Below are 11,632 nucleotides of genomic sequence, written 5' to 3' on the forward strand. Positions count from 1 at the left end.
CCTCTTCCACAACCACCATTTTTAGACACAAGCCCTGGAGAAATATCTGCACAGACAGGGCAGGGAGATCATAAAATATCTCAGCGGGAAACTGTGAAGCCATTCGTAGGCATAAACAAGGCCAAACGTATCACTTTCAATATAAAGAGGTCATGACTCCTTTCAAAATGAGATTTGCTCTAGTGTTGCACCTTAGAAATTATCTCCTCTTCCACTAAAATATAATAAAGTACGTACTCAAAAATGAGACAAAAGGCTAAGGTCAGTGGCTGACAGTAAAAAAGAGAACATATTATATAAGGAATAAAGTTAACAATATTTTTTTTTTAAAAAAAAAGCAGAAATGAAATTTGACAGAATTAGTAAAGAGGAAAATTGTCAATAGAATACCATGCCCCAGTAGAATGGAAGTTAAGAATCAGGAAGCTGTCTGATTTTCTACTCTTCTTCCCTATTGTTGATATACAATATTTGTCTCAAAATTTTAAAATAATAAAAAATAACTTAAAATGTTAAAACAACAAACAAAAATAATTCAACTCTACTAAATAACAAATGTCAAAGGGGAAATAAAATTTCAGTTAAAGGAAATTTGAAAAATAAAAAGACAAAAAATGTTTAAAACCAGCTGAAGTGATACTCAGCGGAATTCTCAGAGTCTTAAACAATTGGACAGAAAATCGAATATGGAAATACAGGGCTGAATTATTTTGGGCACTAAGGCACCATGGTTCTGAGGGAATGGAGTAAGGAAAGCAAGGATGAAGAAACCTCAGAATTCAACATTTAGGCAGGAAAGGGCTGGGGAGATAGACTTTGGTACTTCTAGAAGATACCATCAATAGTGCTATCAAAAAGGACAACTCTCCCCTCAGCGGCTGAATATCATCTAGCCTTGCCTACCTTAAATGTGCTCACAACACTTACATTAGCCCATGGTAGGGCAAAATCGTGCAACACAAATCGTATTTTATAATGAAGTGTTGAATGTCTCATGTAATTTATTACATACTGTATGGAAAGTGAAAAACAGAATGGCCATATGGGTACTAAAAGTATGATTTCTACTGAGTTCATACTGCTTTCACACCATTATAAAGTCATGAAATGCTACACTGAACCAATGTATATCAGGGACTGTATATCAATATGTTCAGTATATAATATATGATTAATAATATATGTTTTATATATGCATTATATATAACATAATTATAACACAATATAATATATAATTAATATATACACACACACTTAAATATACACATACATACATAGGACTTAACAAATTATACTCTTTCACTCCAAATTTCGACTTAGGCCCAAAGGTTGGGAAAAATAGTTGGCACTTTGCGCCTCCACTTCCTAGAGCAAGCTTTAAGTATCTTCAGAGAGAGATGCCGAATGTTGTGTTAAAACTGTTTCTGCCAGCGTTAGCATTTACACACTCTAAAAATGTCAGCTTTGAAAGGGGAGCTAGTTACTTTTGAGAGAATTGTCAAAACTCAATGTTGTCCTGTTTTTTCTTTTCTTTTTCTTTTTTTTTTTTTTTTTTGAGATGGAGTCTCTTATTGCCTAGGCTGGAGTGGGCAGTGGCGCAATCTCAGCTCACTGCAACCTCCTCCCAGGTTCCAGCGATTCTCCTGTCTCAGCCTCCCAAGTAGCTGAAACTACAGGTGCATGCCACCACCCCCAGTTAATTTTTGTATTTTTAGTAGAGACGAGGTTTCACCATGTTGGCCTGGCTGGTCTCAAACTCTTAACCTCAAGTGATCTGCCCACCTGAGCTTCCCAAAGTGCTGGGTTACAGGCACGAACCACCCTGCCCAGCCCGATGTTGTTTTGTTTTTCAGTTGAAGAAAAAATGTTTTTCTCTCCCATCACGCCAAGTGCTGTGGCATTCAGAGGACCTTTGGTAGGTCCTACGGTATCTGTTCTCTTGAAGAGATCCTGGGGAAAATGAAAGACCAAACATTATGGCTGAGCTTGCCCGAAACTGAAACTTAGTAGATTGAAGAGACCAAGACATAAGGAGTGGGGACCTATGTGTTTGTCTCGGGTAAGGATGTATAACCCCCTACCTCCATGAGTACCCGAGGCAAGAAAGACTATCTGGAAGAGCAATGTGACTACCAGGAGGCTGAAGGAGCTACCTGCTGCATGGGTGCCAGCTACGGCAGATGAGAGGCATTCATAGCTTTCTCCAGGTAGAGCTTCCTCAACAACTCCAGAAAAGTGCTCCACAAGAGAAAGCTCAAGTATTTGTTCAACCGCCTTACTAAAGCATGGAATCTATGCCTGACCATTTTAGTATTTATTTATTTATTTATTCATTCACTCATTTTGAGACAAAGTCTCTATCCGTTGCCAGGCTGAAATGCAGTGGTGCATTCTCGGCTTACTGTAACCTCCACATACCGGGTTCAAGCAATTATCCTGTCTCAGCCTCCTGAGTGGCTGGGACTACAGGCACACACCACCACACCTGGCTAATTTTTGTATTTTTAGTAGAGACGGAGTTTTACCCTATTGATCAGGCTGGTCTTGAACTCCTGACCTCAAGTGATCCACCCACCTTGGCCTCCCAAAGTGCTGGGATTACAGGCATGAGCCACTGTGCCTGGCCTCCATTTTATTCTTAATTCCTCACGTGGGTCTAACTGTGGGGGCAGCTACCATGACCAGCAAGTGTGAAAGAAGAGAAGCAAGGTTGAGGGAAGTCAACCAGTCTCCCCCTTTAGACTTCCAGATCATTTCCCATAAACACTTGGATCATAAACTCTTTTTGTCTTCCTAAGAACATTTGGTATTTCATTATATTAATGTTTGACAGAATCTTCTTTTGGAAAATTGCTATTGTCCAATGTTATTTATAAATATATATGCATACAACCTAAATAAAATACTTGCAAATGGATTACAGTCATGTAATAAAGAGGAAATCACTGTGACAGCATAAGATTTATTTTAATTATTTGAAGATATCTTGATATTAGTGCTTTTTGCAATATGATTTATCTCCAGAGATAGCAAAAATCAGATATGATTCAACTTCTATTTCTGAAAAATTATTTAGTTACTTGAAGGGGGTGTGTATCTAACAACACAAACTCAATGGTCAACATTAGTCATAGCAGTTAGACATTGCATTCATTTCCATTAGAATAAAGAACAAGGCCACTTTTCTACTATTATTACTGTTAACTAAGTTAACATAGATGAACAAGATCTGGCAATAAGAAAGGAATAAGAAAAGAAAATAGATATAAATGTGGCAAAGGTGGAGTCACAATGATCCAAACGAAAATGCAAAAGTCAACAGAATGATATTATGATTTCAGTTATAAGTCTATAAACCAAAGAGGATAAATGACTAGAAAATATAGGACAAATAAAATCCAATTTGCAATTTTAACATAAATATACATCCCTTTGAAATAAAACTAGTGAAACCACCAAAAAAAGAGAACATTAGTGAAGATTTAAATAAATGATAATATAATTTTCTCTTAATGGAAAAACTTCATACGATAAACTTGCCAAGAGTCTTCAATTTCATTCAAAAATAAAACACACTTGAAGACAAGACACACTGAGAGTGTTTTGGAGAACATATAGATGAAAATACTCAAAATCATTTTGAAAAATTAAACTATATGGATAGAATGAGGGACAATTTAGTATATAATCAAAGATAATCTTATGCTACAACAATTACGCTTATTGTGGTGTTGCAAGTATAAGAAGTGAAATGTAAGCAACAACCCAGAAACATACTGATGAATTTAAAAAAAATAGAAATTAAGGGTATTCTAAATCAAATTAAGTTCACTTTATTCAAAAATGTTATTAGAGTATTGGCGACCTTAAAACAGTAAATATACATCCCTACCACATACCATATATTATCATAAAATACAATGGTCTAAAGAGTGAAATGAAATCATACAAGAACAAATAAAAGTACAAAAGACCTAAATGAAATATAGGATTCTGGAGGACGTACCTGCTGCAGGGGTGTCAGCTATGTTAGATGAGATACACTAACAGATTCTCCAGGTAGAGGCTCCTCAACAACTCCAGAAAAGTGCAAGAAATTGGGCAAGGAATTTATAGAAATGAAGCTAATAGAAAAACCAAAAATGAATTAGATTTATGGGAATGCAATTTAAAATTAATATCTGCAAAAATTGAAAGAATATGATGAAATTAGAATAATATTTACAACACAACAAAAGTTTACTATCCGAAAGAGCTCTTAAAAATAAGAAAACAATGAACACTCAAATATCAATTAATTAATTTATTATTTTAACAAACAATTGCATACCTAATGTTGCTGAGTACTGTTCTAAAAGCTGAGGATATAGCAATGAACAGAATGATAAAGTTTGATGCCTCAGTGAAGACTACATATTAACGGAAATACGGGTTCATGGCAGGAACTGGAAAATGATCTGATACACACACACAGAGGACAGAGGGTCACAGGGCCAGTCATCAAGTATCAGAGACCACGTGACATGAGAAAACAAACTGCAGTGTGTCTATATGGGTTTTATCTTTTATTTGAAATATTTCATAACAGAAGTTATATATAAAAGTTACATAATGATTTATGTATAAATATATTTACTATAGATTATTTATCATAGAAAAATAAAATAAATATTTAAATAAATCATATTTTAAATAATGATGAAAACATATTAACCCCCTATAAAGTTGAAATATTCTTAGATATTGTTCCCAGTATTATACCAAATTAAGGATGTAGAATAAAACTGAATTATAATTTTATAATGTAAGTATTATATATCATATTCCTTCTCATCTGTTCTTTAGATGTATTTACACATGTGGGCAAAGCAAACCTAATAAAAGCAAGTGATGGATACTTACAAATGCAGCTACAGATAAATGCCTAATTAAATTATGATACAACAGTAGGATGTAATAGTATTAAATTATTAAATCTCATGCATTAGAATATGTTCTCAAAATAAGCTATTGGAAGAAAACATTCAAATATAAACAATGATTATTTCTGTATGGTAAGATGTTGAGAATTTTATACAGTTTTCAACATGTTGTATTTTTATAATGGTCCTATTTTACTTTTGTATTCAGAATATATGTTATATATAATTTTTAACAGTTCAATTTAGGGAAACCATTTCAATACTCCTTGACAAATAATCACTTTGTTTCCTATCTTTACAATCCTAATTAGTACATTGGATTATGGTGGTTTTTATTTTTATTTTCTAAGGGATGTGCCTTTTAGTCTTTGACAAGCCTCTTTGGTTTGATTAACCGAGGCTTCTTTTTCACTCCTCTGCATTGCAGCTGTTTAATTGTGGAGAAGGTGACAAGAGGCAGGACAATGTTCTAGCATTCTCCCCACAAGGCCTTCCATTTTCCAGAGATTAGAAATATTGTCTCAACAGCACTAAGTTGCTGTAACAATTTCTTTCTCATTTTGCTTACACCCAGAGGCAAATGACAATTTTCTTCTCAGTTGTTTTCCAACTCTGAAAGCTGACGCATCTTTTGTCTATTACTTAAGACTTTGCAGATAGTTCCCAGACTCAAACCATCCATGAAAACTTTTGGCCTCTGGTAAGCTGAAGCCAAGAATGGACTTGAGGAGTTTCAAAAAATGTCTTAAAATGTCAAAAAATGTCATATGGGGTACTGATCTGGTTCATAGAATTATATTTGCCCTTAATAAAATGAGATTAATTATTACTACTCCTTGAAGCCAAACCAAAAGGTACATTCATGCTCTTTGACAATGTGAAGTCTGAGGATGGAGAGGACAGAGAATCAGGGGGCCAGATGTCAAGTATCAGAGCCCACGTGACAAGAGAGAAATAATACTATGCTACTGACCAAACATGGTGTTTCCAGTGTGGTGAGAAAGGGCTCTGGCCTCCCCTTGTGAGCTTACTGGCCTCTCTCTTAAAACCCATAATGGCCAACTGTTTCCTGTGCTGAGTGATTGGGTAGATAGAATGGGTGAAATAATTCTTCACACATATGTCCCCCTATGTAACAAGTCCATGTGTTTTCTCCCATCCTCCCTTCCATAAGTATTAATATTTATTGAGTGCTTACTGTGTGTGGGATCAAGGTCTAGAAACTGCAGATACAGTAGCAAACAAAACAGGCAAAGTCCTTACATTCATGGGGCTAGAATACTGTGGAGATGGCAGACAATGGATGAGCAAACGAATAAAAATTTCAGCTTGTGATTAAAAAAAACCTAGGCTAAGAGCAAGTATTTCGGTAGGAATGGAAGTTTGGGGAGACATTTTAGACCTTTGTGGAGATTCCATACATGTCAAAATGGGACTGAATAATTGAAGGAGTCACCCAGTCAAAAACTTGGGCAAGGACAACCCGGGCAGAAGGAATGGCACGTGTGAGTCACTGATGTAGGAGGAAGGTTGCCATGTTGGAGTGGGGGCAATAGGCTGGAGTGTCATGTGGTAGAGTTAATTAGGATGAGTTGAGGGAGATGGCAATGTATGGCTGGCTGGCACAAGCCAGGTCATATAGGGCCTTAGACATAGCATGGAACTTTGATTTTAAGTGCAATGAAATGTCATTGGAGAGTTTTTAAAGAAAGAGGGGATCTATTCAGATTTTCTTCTAAAAGGTGACTCTAGCTTCTGTGCAGAAAACGGCTTCAGGGTGGTAAGAGTGAAGGAAGGAGAAGCTGATGGAGTAACACAGGTGAGAAATGATGGTTCATTGGACTGGGTTGCACACAAGCAATTATACACAGTTAAAGAAAAAGTAACTTCTTTACCCTTTTACGTTTGCAATGGAGTTTCTCATGCTTTATCTCGAATTATTTTTAAGGTCTCTTCTAAAAATCTGGCTGTTAGTCCCTTAGGACATTAGGTAGACTCAGCAATAACTTTTTCTTTCTCCACAATCATTCAATAGGATATATATTCAATAGGATCCTTGCACCATCCATATCTATTCCAGTATATATTCACTTAAAAATGTTGTTTTCAAATTTTGAATTTTAGAGAATTTCTCGAATCATATTGCATATTTTTGCTGTTTCAGATGCTACACATCAATTTTTGGATTAAAATTTGATCCTTATAGTTCAATTTGTGCTTTCAATTCTATAGCCTGTGGAGCTGGACTACACGAGTGACTTCTCAGTCAGGAAGTGATAATGATACATGTACAATAGCTGATGTGTTGTGATATGGCTAACAAAGGTAATATTGAGGAGCAGAATTTAAGAATTCCTCCCTTACTGTTCCAAACGATTCATGCTTTGCAAAAATTATATGATGATCTTTGAAATTGTGACCAACCTTTATTCATTCAACAACTTGGTAACATATTGGTTAATAAAACAGAAATGGTCCCAATCTGCACTGCTTACAGCGTTTCTAAGACCACAGAATGAATGACAACAACAACAAAAACAAGCATGGGTGTGTTTGTGAGTGCGTGTGTGTGTTGATAAGCGTCATGAATAACATGGATCGGCCACAATGACATAGAGAGGATGATATGGCATCCACTTTTTAAGAGAGTTGAGAAGGACCTCTCGCAGGAGGACATAATCAAGACCACTCATGCTTCACATGTGTGAAGAGGACGGGGGACAGCATTCCAGCTAGCAGAAACTTCGTACCTGGAATTTTCTAGTTAAGAAAGGACCTTAGTAGTTCAGAGATGGGAAAGAAGGCCAGTGGGGGCCTAGACAAAAAGACTAGTGACCCTGAAGAACAGGCAGAAGTTAGATCATAGTCTGGCTCTACTTTGGTGGTAAGGGTTTTGGATTTTAGTTCAAGGGCATGGGAAAGACACTAGAGAGCCTAAGGGGAGAAACACGGTGATCACCTTTATTTACTTATTTATTCATTCAGACTATTACTCTGGCTGCATATGAAGAATAAGGTCGAGAAAGACAAGAATTGCAAAGGTGTAGCCCAATAAAGAGATTATTTCATGGTTAGAGGAAAGATGATGGCTGCTTGATTTATATTAGAAAGGAAACACATGGGAGAAGTTGACAAATTAAAGTTACATTTGGGAGACAGACTTTATGAGACATGATTTTAGACTGATATGAGGTAAGAGAAAGAAAAGAAAAATGGATAACTCCTAGGCTACTGACTTTAGTAATGGTAGATGAAGATGTCACTTTACAGAAAAAGATGCCTGCAAGTAAAGGTTTGTTGAGAAAAATCAACTTGATTGTAAATAAATGACTTTGGACCAATAATTCCCAAGTGTCAGGAAATGCTTAAAGACCGTTAAGACAAAGTCAACATCCTGTTGGTGTTAGCTAAAGAGGGTAAAAGGGGTTTCCAACCAGGGAGTTAAAAATAAAATAAAAGTTTAAAATCCAACATTAGAACCTTAAATGTAAAAGCAGCACTGGTTAAGCAAATGGATGAAGACTGCTATGACTAAAACAGGGAGAGGAGGCAACAGAGACTAAAAAGTAGAATGAGGTTAGAGAAGGACGGCAGAAAAAGGGCTTAATGAGAAGGAGGAGGAGGAGGAGGCCAATGAAAATGAGGACGAGTACTAAGACAACACTAGCTAATGTTTTCAACTATTTTGCACTAGTTACGTGGGCTAGGTTGCACAATAGTAACAAAGTGTCCAAAATTTTAGTGGTTTACAACAATCCTGGTATGGTTCTCACTCAAGCTTAATGTGTATTTTTGATTAATTGAGTGTTCTGTTCCATACTAGCCTGCCTCTGAGACCCCTGATGACTGGGCAGACACCATTTGGGACATTGCCATTCATTGTGGAAGAAGAAAAGAAGGCATGGCAAATTACACTCTAGTTCTTAAAGCTTTTGACAAGAAGTTAACACGTATGACTTCCATCGTATTGGCCCATGTCAGCCACATGGCCACACCTAATAACAAAAGGATGATGAAGGGCAATCCAATTATATTTTTGGGAGAGCTGCGGTGTTTAGTGGATCCCCCAAATTATATCTATCTGCCACACTTCAGTTGGATTATCTCATTTAACCTCATAATGCTCTGAGATTCTTTTCATTCTGACTTTATGAGAAAACTGAATTTAGAATAGGTAAGTAACATCTGGTTTAGAGAGGTTAGGATACAGACATGTTAATGATGGGCCACAGTCTGAACTCAGAGAATAAATGCTGAACTCTTAGTTACACCACCTGCACTGCCCGTATCTGGGATCGGAACTATGTTCCAAAGCAACAAGAAAGTATTTAAATGTTTAAAGAGAAGAGTGGGATTTCCATTTTAAGAAATAGTGGATATGAATTTCAATACAAAACTGAAATATTCTCAAAAGTTTCCTGTATGAATATTTCTGCCTTAGTAAACGTTGATCTTAATTTTCAGTCGGAGTCAGTATTCCAATGGTGTGTGAAAACTTAATCTCAGTCCATTTTGAGCTACTATTTTCATTCATGAAAGCATCGGGATGCGGACAATGACAATTATTTGCTCAAAATGATTACTCTCTATTACTGTTTGTATCTGTTGAGATACTCTTAATTTTGTTCATTCGTCTCTGATCATATAGACAGGTTCCCAACATTGGTGTTTTGGCTCTGAGATTATCTCAGCTAACTTCAGAGCATCCACTGGCTCAGTGGAACAGACACGCTATCAGAAACCACTGTCTCAGGGAGCTCTCCATTTGCATTCATGTACCAGTAAGGAATTGCATGTAGGTGTTAGAAATAGGGGGCAGGGCGCAGTGGCTCATGCCTGTAATTCCAGCACTTTGGGAGGCCAAGGCGGGTGGATCACGAGGTCAGGCGTTAGAGACCAGCCTGGCAAAGGTAGTGAAACCCCATCTCTATTAAAATACAAAAAATTAGGCAGGCACAGTGGCGGGCATATGTAATCCCAGCTACTCAGGAGGCTGAGGCAGGAGAAACACTTGAACCTGGGAGGCAGAGGTTGCAGTGAGCCGAAATCGCACCACTGCACTCCAGTCCAGGCAACAGTGTGAGACTCCGTTTCAAAAAAACCCAAAAAAACAGAAATGGGAACGATGCACCCACACCACCACTAAACACTGTCTAGGTCAGGGCTGTTATGGAGGCTTTAAAATTATATCAAAAATTAGATGCCTTAGAGATCTCTTCTCCATCGTTAGGGTGAGAATCCTATCTTCATGCTTCTTAATCTGTGAAATTAAAAAGAAACAGTCCTTATTGGTTGAATCTTTTTTATTTGGGTATTATGCTGTGGAAGTCAAAAGTATCCTAACTAATTTAGTTCCTGTGCTTTTATAAGAATTATCTAAACATTTTTACTAGTTGAATACGATTATAAAGGCTGACAGGAGCCTATGAGATGAGAGAAGATTGAAGATAAAGAAAATAAAGATGAAGATCGTTACAGTAAAGTTCTAGAAAAAGTGAGAAAAACCAGGCTCACTGGGAAGAGTGGAATCTTAGCCTGCAGTGGGACAATGGGCACATCATTCCTCATGGTTGATGAAAAGAAGAGAGAGTAGATGTGACTGCAGATATATGAATGTGATGTGGTGCTAAAATTATGCTTGCAGTGAATCTAAATGCATTGGTTTGTTGAAAATAAAATAACTAGACTGGGCACGGTGGCTCATGCCTGTAATCCCAGCACTTTGGGAGGCCAAGGTGGGAGGATCACCTGAGGTCAGGAGCTTGAGACCAGCCTGGCCAACATGGTGAAACCCTGTCTCTACTAAAAATATAAAAATTAGCCTGGTGTAGTGGCAGGCATCTGTAATCCCAGCTACTCGGGAGGCTGAGGCAGGAGAATTGCTGAACCTGGGAGGTGGAGGTTGCAGTGAGCTGAGCATTGCACTCCAGCCTAGGTGACAAGAGTGAGACTCCATCTAGAAAGAGGGGAGGGGAGGGGAGGGGAGGGAAGGGAAGGGAAGGGGAAGGGAGAGAAGAGGAGAGGAGAGAAGAAAAGAAAGAAAAAAGAAGAAAAGAAAGAAAGAAAACTAGCTTGGTAGAAGCCAGAAGGAATGTGGTAATCATATCACATAGAAATTGATAGAAATGATGGGGGAAGCTAATCAAATAAATGGATTTAAAGTCATTCTTGGGACCAAGCTGAGTTTAGAAACCTTGGACATGGAGTGGTTATCAATCTGAATCTCTAGTGGGAGGGCAGTAGAAAGGGAGAAGATAGATTGGAAAATGTATCCAGGGTTTGGATTTCCTCTGATAATTAGGACAGAAGGGCTGGACTACAGAAGAGTTGATGTTAAGGATATGGGTTATCCAGATTATTTGTGCGCCCACGAGTGGCCAGAGAAGGAAGAAAAATTAGGAGCCTTTTGATAAACTAAAGGGGAAATGAAAAGAGTAATAACAGTATGAGAATTACACAGATAGCATCGATTGAGTGTCTCCTGTGTGCCAGGTGCTGTGTTGCATAAGCAACGACCTCAGAGACTGATATTACTCCCTTTGTTCAGCTGAATCATTTTAGCCTCAGAAAGATAAATAATTTTCCTTGCAAAAATCATTTGATTTACAAGTAAGATTAAATTCCAGGTCTGTCTGACTCTGGTGTCTAAGTTTCTAACCTCTGAGGGCCTGGAGTTTACTAAGAAATCAAAAGCGATAGAAATGAGTGTG

This window comes from Papio anubis, chromosome 11, assembly GCF_008728515.1.
Source record: "Papio anubis isolate 15944 chromosome 11, Panubis1.0, whole genome shotgun sequence".
Classification (NCBI taxonomy): Eukaryota; Metazoa; Chordata; class Mammalia; order Primates; family Cercopithecidae; genus Papio; species Papio anubis.